Genomic DNA, 13,000 nt, shown 5'->3' with positions numbered 1-13,000 from the left:
GGCACAGCTGCTCCCTGGGTAGGATTTGAATCACTATGGGCAGGCTGGTTTTGCTGGCTGCAGGATCATGGTTTCCTTGCATCTGGTGTCTCTCCCTGGTGAGTGAGGCTCTTCTGGAGGCTAGGGCTGGCTTCCTGGAGGGTAGATCTGGTGCCTGCATACTGATGGGTAGAGCTGGGTTGTGGTCCTTTGGTGGGCAGGGCCATATCTAGGGTTGTGTCTAGAGGTGGTTGTGGGCTCAGAAAGTCTTTAGGCACTCTGGCTGCTGATGGGGTGGGGGGTTGTGTCCCTGTCCAGTTAGTTGTTTGATCTGAGGTATCCAGCACTGACTATAGGTGTTGGGTGGGGTCAGGTCTTGGCATCAATGAGCTAGAGGGTGAATCCCAAGATGGCAGCCATCAGCAGCAGTGTTTATGTGGTAGAATGTTCCCAAATATGGCTGCCACCAGTGTCTAGATCCCGTGTGAGCTATAGCCATGCCTTGTCTCTTCATGACACTCTAAAAGAGCAGCAGGTAGCTCTTACTCAGGCTTCTAACAAATTACTCCTTTTGCTCTGGATCCTGGTACACATGAGTTTTGCATGTACCCTATTAAGGGTCAAGTCTCTAGTTTCCCCAATCTTTTGGGTCTTCTGAAATTAAGGCCTGCTGGTTTTCAAAGCTAGATGCTCTGAGGGGTCATCTTCCTGGTACAGGACCCCCAGCCTGAGAGCCTGATGTGGAGCTCAGAACTCTTACTTCTATGGAGGAACCTCTGCAATATTATTCTCCAGTTTGTGGGTCACCTACCCAGGGGAATGGGACATGACTATCTTGCATATCTGCCCCTCTTACCTGTCTTGTTGTTGCCCCTTCTTTGTGTCTGTAGTTGTATAAGATCTTTTTTGTTAGGTTCTGGTCTTCTTCACCCATGGCTGTTCTGAAGATAGTTGTGATTTTGGTGTGCTCATGATACGAGGTGAGCTCAGCGTTTTTCTACTCCACCATCTTGGTCAGTCTGCAGGCACAGAAGTAACACACCTCAGCATAATAAAGGCCACATATGAAAAACCCATTGCAAAGAAATTGAAGATGATACAACAGGTGGAGAGATATATTTTGTCCCTGGATTGAAAGAATCAATATTATTAAAATTACCATATCACCCAAGGCAATCTATAGAATCAATGAAATCCCTGTCAAACTATCAATGCATTTTTCACAGATCAGATCAGTCGCTCAGTTGTGTCTGACTCTTTGCGACCCCATGAGTCACAGCACGCCAGGCCTCCCTGTCCATCACCATCTCCCGGAGTTCACCCAGACTCATGTCCATCAAGTCAGTGATGCCATCCAGCCATCTCATCCTCTATCGTCCCCTTCTCCTCCTGCCCCCAGTCCCTCCCAGCATCAGAGTCTTTTCCAATGAGTCAACTCTTCGCACAAGGTGGCCAAAGTACTGGAGTTTCAGCTTTAGCATCAGTCCTTCCAAAGAAATCCCAGGGCTGATCTCCTTCAGAATGGACTGGTTGGATCTCCTTGCAGTCCAAGGGACTGTCAAGGGTCTTCTCCAACATCACAGTTCAAAAGCATCAATTCTTCAGCACTCAGCCTTCTTCACAGTCCAACTCTCACATCCATACATGACCACTGGAAAAACCATAGCCTTGACTAGATGGACCTTTGTTGGCAAAGTAATGTCTCTGCTTTTGAATATGCAATCTAGGTTGGTCATAACTTTCCTTCCAAGGAGTAAGCGTCTTTTAATTTCATGGCTGCAGTCACCATCTGCAGTGATTTGGGAGCCCCAAAAATAAAATCTGACACTGTTTCCACTGTTTCCCCATCTATTTGCCATGAAGTGATGGGACAGGATGCCATGATCTTCGTTTTCTGAATGTTGAGCTTTAAGCCAACTTTTTCACTCTCCACTTTCACTTTCATCAAGAGGCTTTTGAGTTCCTCTTCACTTTCTGCCATAAGGGTGGTGTCATCTGCATGTCTGAGGTTATTGATATTTCTCCCGGCAATCTTGATACTAGCTTGTGTTTCTTCCAATCCAGTGTTTCTCATGATGTACTCTGCATAGAAGTTAAATAAACAGGGTGACAATATACAGCCTTGATGTACTCCTTTTCCTATTTGGAACCAGTCTGTTGTTCCATGTCCAGTTCTAACTGTTGCTTCCTGACCTGCATAGAGATTTCTCAAGAGGCAGGTCAGGGGGCCTGGTATTCCCATCTCTTTCAGAATTTTCCACAGTTTACTGTGATCCACACAGTCAAAGGCTTTGGCATATTCAATAAAGCAGAAATAGATGTTTTTCTGGAACTCTCTTGCTTTTTCCATGATCCAGCGGATGTTGGCAATTTGATCTCTGGTTCCTCTGCCTTTTCTAAAACCAGCTTGAACATCAGGAAGTTCACGGTTCACATATTGCTGAAGCCTGGCTTGGAGAATTTTACTTTTTCCATGATCCAGCGGATGTTGGCAATTTGATCTCTGGTTCCTCTGCCTTTTCTAAAACCAGCTTGAACATCAGGAAGTTCACGGTTCACATATTGCTGAAGCCTGGCTTGGAGAATTTTACTAGCATGTGAGATGAGCGAAATTGTGCAGTAGTTTGAGTGTTCTTTGACATTGCCTTTCTTTGGGATTGGAATGAAAACTGACCTTTTGTATGCAAACACAAAAGATCCCTAGTAGCCAAAACAAACTTAAGAAAGAATAGACCTGGAGGAATCATGCTTCCTGACTACAGACTATACTGCAAAGCTAATGTAATGAAAATAGTATGGTACTGACACAAAAATAGACACACAAATCAATGGAACAAGAATAAACCCATGCACTTAAGATGACAGGATAGGCAAGAATGTACAATGGAGAAAAGACAGTATCTTTGGATACAAAATGGAGCTGGGAAAATTGGACAGCTACATGTAAAAGAGTGAAATTAGAACATTCTCTAACACAAGATACAAAAGTAAACTCAAAATAGATTAAAGACCTAAATGTAAGACCAGATACTATAAAACTCCTAGAGGAAAACTTAGGCAGAACACTCTGACATGCAGCATTATGGTTTTGGATCTCCTTGAGTAAAGGAAATAAAACCAAAAATAAACAGATAGGACCTCATTAAACTTAAAAGCTTTAGAAAGGGAAGCATTGACAAAATTAAAAGACAACCTACTGCATAGGAGAAAATATTTGCAAATGCTATGATGGATAAGCAGTTAGTATCTAATGTATGTAAACAGGTCATACAACTTCAAAAAAAAAAAGCTTGATTAAAAATGGCCAAATTGGGCACAAGAACTGAATAGACATTTTTCCAAAGAGGACATGCAGATGGCAAACAGGTCCATGAAAAGATGCTCAATATATCTAATCATCAGGCAAACGCAAATCAAAGCCACAAAGATATCACCTCATACCTGTCAGAATGGCTATCATCAAAAAGGACACAAATAACAGATGTCGTGATGGAATTCCAGCTGAGCTATTTCAAATCCTAAAAGGTGATGCAATGAAAGTGCTGCACTCAACATGCCAGCAAATTTGGAAAGCTCATTGGTGGCCACAAGTTTGGAAAATGTCAGTTTTCATTCCAATCCCAAAGACAGGCAATACCAAAGAATATTCAAACTACCACACAACTGCATTCATTTCACACACTAGCAAAGTAATGCTCAAAATTCTCCAAGCTAGGCTTCAACAGTATGTGAACTGAGAACTTCCATTTGTTCAAGCTGGATTTAGAAAAGACAGAAGAACCAGAGATCAAATTGCTAACATCCACTGGATCATAGCAAAAGCAAGAGAATTCCAGAAAAATATCTATTTCTGCTTCAATGTCTATACTAAAGCCTTTGACCGTGTGGATTAAAGCAAACTGCTGAAAATTCTTAAACAGATGGGAATACCAGACCACCTTACCTACCTCCTGAGAAATCTGTATGCAGTTCAAGAAGCAACCGTTAGAACTGGACATGGACCAACAGACTGGTTCAAAATTGTGAAAGGAGTACATCAAGCCTGTATATTATCACCCTGCTTATTTAACTTCTATGCAGAATACATCATGCAAAATACTGGGTTGGATGAAACACAAGCTGAAATCAAGATTGATGGGAGGAATATCAATAACCTCAGTCATGCAGATGACACCACCCTTATGGCAGAAAGTGAAGAAGAACTGAACAACCAGTTGATGAAGGTAAAAGAGGAGAGTGAAAAAGTTGGCTTAAAACTCAACATTCAGAAAACTAAGATCATGGCATCCAGTCCCATCACTTCATGGCAAATAGATGGAGAGCCAATGGAAACAGTGACAGACTTTATTTTCTTGGGCTCCCAAATCACTGCAGATGGTGACTTCAGCCATGAAATTAAAAGACACTTGCTCCTTGGAAGAAAAGCTATGATAGTGTATTAAAAAGAAGAGACATTACTTGCTAACAAAGGTCCATATAGTGAAAGCTATGGTTTTTCCAGTAGTCATATATGAATGTGAGAGTTGGACTATAAAGAAAGCTGAGTGCCAAAGAATGCTTTTCCACTGTGGTGTTGGAGAAGACTCTTGAGAGTCCTTTGGACAGCAAGGAGATCCAACCAGATCCAATCTTTCCATCCTAAAGGAAGTCAGTCCTGAATGTCATTGGAAGGACTGATGCTGAAGCTGAAACTCCAATACTTTAGCCACCTGATGTGAAGAACTGACTCATTGGAAAAGACCCTGATGCTGGGACAGATTGAGGGTGGGAGGAAAAGGGAATGACAGAGGATGAGATAGTTGGATGGCATCACTGATTCAATGGACATGAGTTTGAGTAAACTCCAGGAGTTGGTGATGGACAGGGAGGCCTGGCATGCTGCAGTCCATGGGGTTGCAAAGAGTCAGACATGACTGAGTGACTGAACTGAACTTCCTCAAAACAACTATATAGAACTACTGTGCATGCTAAGTTGCTTCAGTTTTGCCCAACTCTTTGCAACCCTTTGGACTATAGCTCACTAGGCTCCTTTGTCCATGGGAATCTCCAGGCAAGAATATTGCAGTGGGTTGCCATTTCCTCCTACATGAGATTATCCCAACACAGGGATGGAATCTGTGTCTCTTTTGTCTTCTGTATTGGCAGGCTCGTTCTTTTCCATAGCATCACCTGGAAAGCCCCAGAACTACTGTTGAGTTCATTTCAGTCGCTCAGTTGTGTCCGACTTTGTGACCCCATGAATTGCAGCACGCCAGGCCTCCCTGTCCATCACCATCTCCCGGAGTTCACTCAAACTCATGTCCATCGAGTCAGTGATGCCATCCAGCCATCTCATCCTCTGTCGTCCCCTTCTCCTCCTGCCCCCTATCCCTCCCAGCATCAGAGTCTTTTCCAATGAGTCAACTCTTTGCATGAGGTGGCCAAAGTACTGGAGTTTCAGCTTTTAGCATCATTCCTTCCAAAGAAATCCCAGGGCTCATCTCCTTTATGACTGGTTGGATCTCCTTGCAGTCCAAGGGACTCTCAAGAGTCTTCTCCAACACCACAGTTCAAAAGCATCAATTCTTCGGCACTCAGCTTTCTTCACAGTCCAACTCTCACATCCATACATGACCACTGGAAAAACCATAACTTTGACTAGATGGACCTTTGTTGGCAAAGTAATGTCTCTGCTTTTGCATATGCTATCTAGGTTGGTCATAACTTTCCTTCCAAGGAGTAAGTGTCTTTTAATTTCATGGCTGCCATCACCATCTGCAGTGACTTTGGAGCCCCACAAAATAAAGTCTGACACTGTTTCCACTGTTTCCCCATCTATTTCCCATGAAGTGATGGGACCCCTTCAATTCCACTGCTGGGTATACATCAAACAAACAAACAAACAAACACTAATTTGAAAGGTACATTCACCTTAATGTTTAAAGCAGCATTGTTTATAATTGCCAAGATATGAAAGCAATCTAAGTGTCCATTCACAGATAAGCAGATAATGAAGAGATGGTGTGTATATAATGTATATAGTGAAATACTAGACAGCCATAAAAATGGGTTTTTCCCATTTGTAGCAATGTGGGTGAATTTGGAGGGCGTTATGCTGGATGAAATCAGTCTGATAGAGAAAGACAAGTACTATATGATATCATTTACATGTGGAAACTAAAAAAAAAAAAAAAAGAAATTAGTGAATACAACAAAAAGAAACAAACTTACAGATATAGAGAATAGGCTAATGATTACCAGTAGGGAGGTGGGGAGTGGTGATATAAGCGTGAGGAAATGAGATGTACAAACTGTCTGGTATAAGATAGGTTGCAAGGACATACTGTACAACATGAGGAATATAACTAATATTTTGTAATAATTGTAAATGGAGTGTAACCTCTAAAATTGCACAATATTTTTTAAAAAAATATAAAATATCAATTCAAGTTTCTTTGCCTCCAGGCTAATATAAGACTTCCAAACTAATCTAAGCCTCTTATCTTCAGAACACCTGCAATATTGCCATCTACATCATACAACCACTACAGAATATAATCGTGAATAGCATTATATTTTCTACTGCTTCATCTACTTACGTTGTCTCCCAACAGACTATAAACTCCTTCAGTGCAAGGATTACAATTTAGACTTTTTGTAATCCTTCAAATACTTGGCCTGATAATATATTATTTACACAATGAATACTTGTTGACTGAGGAAAATAGATTTGTAGGTAACTTTTAAAATATATGTTTACAAAGTAACATGATTCTGAAACTTTCTGGTTGTCCTCCCCCAATTTTTTTCTTTGATATAAAATTTGGGCTATCCTGGTTCTATAGTTCTTTAGGTATATAGGTATATGTGTATAAATGTAATTAATGATAAGTAGAAATAACTATCTCACTGTAAGCTTCATATTGAAGAAGTTTGTATACTTGCAAGCTTTTCTCTTATTCATTCCTAAGAGGGTATGATAAAGCGTTGTTTACTGCCCTTTAAATAATAGACTGTCACAAATGTGACTTCTGGTTTTCTCCTTTCTCAGCTAAATAACCTTAGCCCCTTTAGACATTTAAATGCCATGAGCAGATGCTCAATAATATTACTTGGTGGCTGGCCATAATTTATAGTGCTTATTTCTGGAAGTAGATGAAAATAGAAGCATTATGTATTTTTAAAGCTTTTCTTTCACATATGGTGTGCTTTACAGGGAGTGAGGATTTGGATGAATGGAGAGATGAATGCAGCTAATATTCTCATTTCAGACTCATCTAAAAAGGGGGGGGAACACAGGAAACATCAGAATAGAAGCTATAATGCACAAGATGCTATTTTACTATTAACTCAGACCTTTCTTTTGCCAGATGGTGTTGGAAGAAAGCTTTTGTTTTCTTGTTGATGGGCATCTCCTTTGAATTTTGCTAGCCAGATATGTTTCCTCTCTTCTCAGCATTCACAGACACTGTAGCTTTCTTTTAAGTACCTCTTACATGCAGTAACCGGTTTGCATTTCCAGGCATTGTATGCCCTTCCGATTGGTTTCTGGGAGAGGAATTTATGCTTCTTGATGTATTGATTTTAATCTTCAAAAATTTGGATAACCATGCATCCTACCAGCATACCCTGTTATAGCACTCGCCACAGTAAAATGTCATTTGCCTAATTTCCTGTCTCTGAAATCCATACTATGCACTTTCAGTTATCAAGAACTCTTTCTGATTTATCTTTCTATTCTAGTCTGGCATATGGTAGATTCTCACTAAACATTTCTTGAGTACATGAACAAATGAAGACCAGAAATTCAAATCTACTTTGATATTTAAAGGAAGTCTTTATACTTCCTGGAATCACATGGGACAGAAGGAACATTTACTATAAATAGATGCCTATGCTGTGTCTGGAGCATAGCACATGTTACCTCATTTAATCTGTTCAAGCAATTCATGAGATATTCCCTTATTTGCTGCCATTTGTTGGATATTTGTCTGTTTGATATATATAATGTTCTGTCTTTTAAAACACTTTATTATTTAATATTTTTAATGATATTTTGAAGAAGTTATTACTATTCCCATTTTTAAAAGAAGGAAGTTGAGACTTAAAGAGAATATGAAATATTTGAATCCAAATCTACCTAACTCTAAAACCCAAATATTTCCTACTTGACCATCATGACTTGGAAGACAAAATGTTTGGGACAAATAGGTTCTTTATTTTATTTTTCCACTTTATTTTCTCTCTAATATTGGTATATACCACCCCTAATGGTATATCTTATGTTAACTCCCTTCTAGACAAAAGATCTTACTATTAACTAAAAAATATAGAGAAACCTCACTGGCCATCTTATAGGTTGCTAGGCCAATGTTAAGTCAATAAATATATTCCTTTGACTAACAATCCTTGGTTTGATCAGTTGTAACCAGATTCTTAAAGTCACATTCCAAAAAACTTGGCTACTTTTGCATAGCAATCTGCCTTGGCAGCTTTTCCCAGAAGGGACCTGTAGGTCTGGCAATTGCTCAGAATTTCATGAGTAGTCCAGTCACAAATAGAAGATGCTCCCAAAGGTAATTATGAGACTTTCATCAGTACAGTAATTTTAAGCACGGCTTTACTAAAGTAGCATCAAATTCTAATTGGATCCACTAGGCTTAATTTAAGGAGCCATAGAGGACTAATTCTAATGTACTGTTACATCCAGTATATCAGCACAATATTATATGTAAACAAGCATGTGTGTATAATATATAAAGTCAGGGGAGGGATGGGGATGTGGGAGTAGGGCACTGGACTGAAAACCATAAAAGACAAGTCTTTATATTGCCCCTTAAGAAAGATGTAAGAATAGAGAAAGAAAGGGTAACTAAATAAGCAAAAGAGAGAGAGGTTGCCATGCTAGTAAAACTAGATCCTAAGATAAAATAAAACTTAGTGGTCTGCAAATACAAGTCCTTAATCAAGAGGAATGTCATTTCCACCGACATTCATGAGTGTCAAATATCCTCAAAAGCTACAGAAAGGGCATAAGTTAAAACTATTAATGTGGGAAGGATATGGGTAGGATATATCAGATGCAGAATATCAGACTTAAAATTACCTCCTGAATGAGGATGATCGGTGTGTGTTTGTGGCATGTAGCGTGGCATAGATAGAATGTGAATCAGACTTCTTATCCTGAGACCTAGATTCTAGGCCAGTCTATAATTATTATGCATCACTGAGCTGTACACATGATTTCTCATCTGTGAAATGGAGTAGAATTAAAAGATTCCTACATTATTTTCCAGCAATAAATCACATGATCTGGAAGAAAATATTTACTTCTGACAATGAATGAACTGTAGAAAAAATTGATTAGGCTTGTACTGATTAAAGATGTAAATAGTTTTGGGGGATGTTGATCACCACCTCCTCAAGGAACAGAACTGATCATTTTCATTACACCACTGGAGCTTTAACTTTGATACAATCAACAGGTTTACTCATACATAAGTTAGCCACTAGGGCCTTCTTCTTGCTCAGGTCTTGGCCAAAAGTATCTATCTGTGTGCCTGTGCAGTGACCAACCTAGACTTGGCACATGTGCTGAGCAGGATTGGCCAAGTTGGCCAAGCTGAAAACCATGGCATAGGTACCAGTGGAGTCCACAGTGGAAGAGCTGAGGTCCAGGCCGTTGTCAGTGGAGCCCTGCAATTTGACAGAAAATTTAGGTCCCTCTGCACCCCCAAGGATACCTCAAGAATCCCTGAGGCCAGTCTAGATTGAAGCAGCTCTATATCGAGATGTGGTAACTCACAATGACCCAAAGAATTTGAAAAGGAAGCAAAGTGTGGCAGTTTCCCTTTCAGAATAACAACCTGCTCCTGAAGGATCATTCCCTAAACTTCAGAGGCAACAGCAACAAGTGGCACAGTTTTCAATTGTTCAAGAGTGTATGGACAGACAGTCACTGGAAATCTCAGCAGCTGAGTAGTAACAGAATCAAGCCTTTATAATATGTAAAATAAGTATTCATTTCCTGTTTCCTGGGATAAATATCCACTCTTCCAAAATCTGAAGATGAAGAGAGTTGTAAAAAATTTTGTCTGGGTAAAATGTTAGGTGCAGAAGGGGCTGTTGGATCAGCTACAAATGAAAGTCCTAGGATACATTATACACAGATTGGTTTTCTTCCATTGCTTCATACTGTTAGAAGAATGAAGAAGTAGCAGTAACTAGTTACTTGTTAACTAATAACTAGTGCATAACTGGTTTGGAGAAACAGACTTTTTTTTTTTTTACAGAATTGGGATGATGGCTTTATTTATTCTTTATTGTCTTGTCTTAAAGAACCTTACTTACCTGAGAGTCATTCACTGACTTGGCAGCTTGCAAGAAGGTGCTATGAACTTAGGCTCTTAGTGGACAACAAGGATGATGAGAGTTCCTGCTTTGAATGTATTAATCTGCTTGGTTAGCAGGTGTTTTCATCAACGTGGTATGGATGGTAAACCATCTTGATGCAGCTGATCTTGGAGATAGAAGATACTTGTGATGATGGCAGGCTGAGTCTGAGGAAGTTTGGGTTGGCTAAAAAGTTCATTTGGATTTTCCTGTACCATCTTAGAGACAAACCAAAAGGAAAATTTTGGCCAACCCAATACAATGGATAAGGTCAGCTTTCATTCCAATCCCAAAGAAAGGCAATGCCAAAGAATGTTCAAAGCACTGCACAATTGCACTCATCTCATATACTAGCAAAGTAATGCTCAAAATTCTCCAAGCCAGGCTTCAACAGTACGTGAACCATGAACTTCCAGATGTTCAAGCTGGATTTAGAAAAGGCAGAGGAACCGGAGAACAAATTGCCAACATCTGTTGGATCATCGAAAAAGCAAGAGAGTTCCAGAGAAATATCTACTTCTGCTTTATTGACTATGCCAAAGCCTATGACCGTGTGGATCACAACAAACTGTGGAAAATTCTTAAAGAGATAGGAATTCCAGACCACCTTACCTCCCCCTGAGAAATCTGTATACAGGTCAAGAAGCAACAGTTAGAACTGGACATGGAACAACAGACTGGTTCCAAATCGGGAAAGGAGATGTCAAGGATATATATTGTCACCCTGCTTATTTAACTTATATGCAGAGTACATCATGCAAAATGCTGGGCTGGATGAAGCACAAGTTGGAATCAAGATTGCTGGGAAAAATACCAATAACCTCAGATATGTAGACAACATCACCCTTATGGCAGAAAGCAAAGAAGAACTAAAGAGCCTCTTGATGAAAGTGAAAGAGGAGAGTGAAAAAGTTGGCTTAAAACTCAAGATTCAGAAGACTAAGATCATGGCATCTGGCCCCATCACTTCATGGCAAATAGATGGGGAACAACGGAAACAGTGATAGGCTTTATTTTGGGCGGGGGGCACCAAAATCACTGTAGATGGTGACTGCAGCCATGAAATTAAAAGAGGCTTACTCCTTGGAAGAAAAGCTATGACCAAACAAGACAAAGTATTAAAAAGCAGAGTCATTACTTTGCCAACAAAGGCCCATCTAGTCAAAGCCATGTTTTTTTCATTGTCATGTATGGATGTGAGAGTTGGACTATAAAGAACGGTGAGTGCCAAAGAATTGATGCTTTTGAACTGTGGTGTTGAAGAAGACTCTTGAGAATCCCTTGGACAGCAAGGAGATCCACCCAGTCCGTTCTAAAGGAAATCAGTCCTGAATATTCATTAGAAGGACTGATGTTGAAGCTGAAACTCCAATACTTTGACCACCTGATGCAAAGAGCTGACTCATTTGACAAGACCCTGATGCTGGGAAAGATTGAAGGTGGGAGGAGAAAGGGATGACCTGGGATGTGATGGTTGGATGGCATCACTGACTCAACGGTCATGAATTTGAACAAGCTCCATGAGTTGGTGATGGACAGGGAAGTCTGCTGTGCTGCGGTCCATGGGGTCACAAAGAGTCAGACAAGACTGAGTGACTGAGTTGAATGGAATACAATGCCAATTCAAGTGGAAATTTCAGCATAACTTCAACACCATGTAAAGGGTCTTCATCTTAACCTGTGTAACTCAAGTTGATATTCAGAAGAAAGATGGATTTATTTGAATATCTGAAGTGTCTGGAAAAGCCCACACAGTTTTTCATGAACAGTTTAAACCATTTTCTGAAATCACATGCTTTTAAAATGAATTGTGTGCTGTATGCTTAGTAGCTCAGTTGTGTCCAACTCTTTGTGACCCCATGGACTGTAAGTCCACCAGGCTCTTCTGTCCATGGGGATACTCCAGGCAAGAATACTGAAATGGGTTGCCTGCCATTCTCCAGGGATCTTTCCAACCCAGGGATGGAACCCAGGTCTCCCACACTGCAGGCTGATTCTTTACTGTCTAAGACTATTGATGAAGCATTCTGCACAGAATCTGTATGATGAAATTTTACAGAGGTCCTGGTTGCTATCATAGTGTTTATTTATATGTATACATATAAAATTGCATTAAAAATGTGATAACAAATAGCTTTTAGGGATGTGGATCTTAAATTTTCTATTACATTCTACCCTACTAAAAACTATGTCATTATTGTGTGTCCTCATAGACCTGTTCCACACCATCTCTCAGCCCTACATTTTTCTTTATAAGATCAACTTGCTTGTTCTGTGTCCCTTCCACTGACTCATTGTTGGGTCAGAAAGGTGCTAACATTCACAAAGAGGATATCTACGCTATTATTTACCTTGTACAGGTTATGCGTTGCACCAGAGCACCCAACAGAGGAAGCCAGTGGGGTCTGCAAACTGTGCCTTTGTGTGGGTGCCCCCAACTGAAGGTAGGCATGCCTTCTTCCTATTCACTCTTAAGCGTAGTATGGACTTGTGGTGTTCTGGGAAGTGGAATTTACTCCATGATCTGAAAAGATCTGATCTATACCAATATTGTGAATATCCATTCCTCAATGCCAAACATCACAAAACTAATTACAAGGGATTCTTTTGTGGGGGCTAAAAAAGAAATGATACAAACCACTTCCACTTA

The 13,000-nt window shown here is 40.1% G+C and overlaps 1 pseudogene; it reads left to right on the top strand.

Annotated features, from left to right (window-relative positions):
• Positions 1–388: 388 nt before the first annotated feature.
• On the top strand, positions 389–10,467 carry LOC113899644 (annotated as a pseudogene).
• The last annotated feature ends 2,533 nt before the right edge of the window (positions 10,468–13,000 follow it).

The sequence above is a fragment of the Bos indicus x Bos taurus genome, chromosome 10, assembly GCF_003369695.1.
Source record: "Bos indicus x Bos taurus breed Angus x Brahman F1 hybrid chromosome 10, Bos_hybrid_MaternalHap_v2.0, whole genome shotgun sequence".
NCBI classification, from domain to species: domain Eukaryota; kingdom Metazoa; phylum Chordata; class Mammalia; order Artiodactyla; family Bovidae; genus Bos; species Bos indicus x Bos taurus.
The sequence above is the reverse complement of the archived record's forward strand: the minus strand, read 5'-3'. Positions and strand labels throughout refer to the sequence as shown.